The sequence below is a fragment of the Apis dorsata genome, unplaced genomic scaffold (genome assembly GCF_000469605.1).
Source record: "Apis dorsata unplaced genomic scaffold, Apis dorsata 1.3 scaffold_407, whole genome shotgun sequence".
NCBI lineage: Eukaryota > Metazoa > Arthropoda > Insecta > Hymenoptera > Apidae > Apis > Apis dorsata.
This window is the reverse complement of record NW_006263665.1, coordinates 433,248-435,638: the sequence shown is the minus strand read 5'-3', so window position 1 is coordinate 435,638 and position 2,391 is coordinate 433,248. Positions and strand designations below refer to the sequence as shown.

General features: G+C 37.2%; 1 protein-coding gene across 3 annotated transcripts in view; it reads left to right on the top strand.

The window, feature by feature from the left end:
* The window catches only part of LOC102675877 (acetylcholinesterase-like), a 196,944-nt gene that overhangs the window by 106,037 nt on the left and 88,516 nt on the right, over positions 1 to 2,391 (top strand). The window lies entirely within an intron of this gene.

Genomic DNA, 2,391 nt, shown 5'->3' with positions numbered 1-2,391 from the left:
AAAAAAAAAAAAAAAAAAATTACCTCAGAAACTTTTCTTTTTACTCGACAATAATTTCTTCTTTCGATGCTTTATCATTATTATCTTAAGTATTATTGCGTTTACTTTCTTTTCTTTTCTTTTTTCGTTTCTTTTTCTTTTTTTAGTTTAATGGCAATTGAGTATAAGGGAGATAGATTAAACTATTTTTAGTCGATATTATTTTACGAAACCAGAAGTGACAGAAGCGGTTGGCAGAAGCTAGGCTACTAAAGTAAAGGATGTAATTTAATAAAAAAAGATATTGAGTATATAAAAGCACGAATATAAAACATAAGTTGGAAGCTTCGTGCTCAAAAATGGAACTTTTATACTGTAAGGATATGCGATTAGGATCAAGTAAACTCTCCTCTACTTCTAACTAACTTATTCCTGGTGATTTAAAACTTTCCATCTAATATTAATACCTCGTGCCTCGAATAGCTACCCATAAAAAAAACCTTCAACCTCCAAAAGAAGCTTATATACCCCTCCCTGCTCACAATGACTCTTAAAAAATTGCGTTTCGAAACCGATACTTTCGAAGAAGAAAGTACATATTCTCTTGGAAAACGTGTACTCCTCCTCGACTCAACGCTCTTCGTGACACGTGGAAAAATAGAGAGGTTGCTCGTAACACGAGGGTCGACTTCCCCATCCGGAGGGGGCGAGTTTCCCGTAAAAATTGTCGAGCACGGTAGAGGTAGCCAACAAGTTGCTAACGTCGAATCAATAGAGGGACGGAGCAGCAACTCTCGAGGCGTGACTCGTCCAACCTGGCGACCTCCCCCTCACTTCCACCCCTCTTTCCACCCAACTTCTCTCGATCTTCTTCCCACCTCTCACTATCTCCACTACTCCCTCTCCTTCTCTTTTTTCCCTCTTCTTTCCCCGCTCCTCACTTCTCCTCCATCTTCTTTGTCTTCCTCAATTTCCGTCTCTCCATTCCTTCTTCTTTCTCTTCTCGCTGAGTCTGTAAAAGAATCTGTCTCGAACTCGTTCGGGATAATTGAGTTCTTTTGCATCGAATCGTCTCCATTAGCGGTAAATCCGGAAGCGCGAGAATCCAACTGTTATTATTGTAATCGTGATAAGGATTCGCGCACAATTTTTTTCGCGGGATATTATCTACTCTTATCGAGTCGAGACTTTTTTTTTTGTTTATTTAGAAAGAAAGGGGAAAGGGAATCTCTCTCTTGTTTTTAAAATTTTAGTATACGTGTATTTGTCATTTTCAAAAGTTGCTGGATAAAAATATCCTTGTTGAAAAATTGTAATGGATTACCCGTCATTTTAAAAAAGTTATGTGAAAAAAGTCTATCTCCAAAATTTTGCATACCGTATAATACTACCTAACTGACCATTTTCAAAAAAAAAAGAATGTAACATTTAGAAAATCCTTCCCTAGAAATTTTCCATACTGGACAACTCTTTCGCTATCTTTAAAACTGCAAAAGTAATATTATATCCACTGGAAAAAAAAAATTCAAATTTCCATTTCAAAAGATTCATTTCATTCCATTCATTTCTGCATTTTATTCACTAAAGAGATCCTTTGAAATATTTCAATATCAAAGTGATAATAATAATCTTGATTTTTAAAAAATTTTGAAAACGATGCAAGTTCGATCCAATGTTCAAAAGAAGCGAAGCTGCGCAAGTAGTATAAATCAACGATAGATGCTCCGTTTGGTAATCGACGTTACTCGAAACGAAACTATCCCGGATCGATCTGTCGGGATCCAGGGATCGTCCATATTTCATCCGAGCGTCTCTCGTCATCCGCAAGGCGGGGGAATACGGATTTTGGTCGAGGCATTTACAAAGCAAATACCGTGACAGGGGGAGGGAGAGGCCGGTGGTGATTTCGGTTCGACAGCGGATCCTTTATGTCGCGCCGCGGCTACGTGGCAAAACCCTTACGTGTCTGGTGGTAATCTGAAAGGTTGGTTCAACCAGGGGATGCTTTTTGTGTAAAGGTTCTCTTTTAAAAGAGAAACTTCGGGGCGTAAAGTGTTGCCGGAGTGCAATCTTCTTTCTTCTCATCCCCGATAGGGGGATGATTCATCGGTTCCATAAGTTGTTGTTACCCTTGTGTTCATCCTTTTTGTACGTGTGCTAGGTAGGTGCTAAACTTCTATCGGTTCTCGCATTATCTGTGTACAGGGTGTATTATAAGATATGATTTGATTTTTTTTTTTTTTTTTTTAGATTTAGAGCGAAATATTTTTGAATATTTTATTTTTTAATGGCCGAGTATTTTGTGTAGGTACTTTTTCTGAGTTGTTGAATATCGCATTATTTATAGTACAGGGTGTATTCTGTGTATTATATAAGATATGATTTGATTTTTTTATTATTTTTTAATTAAAG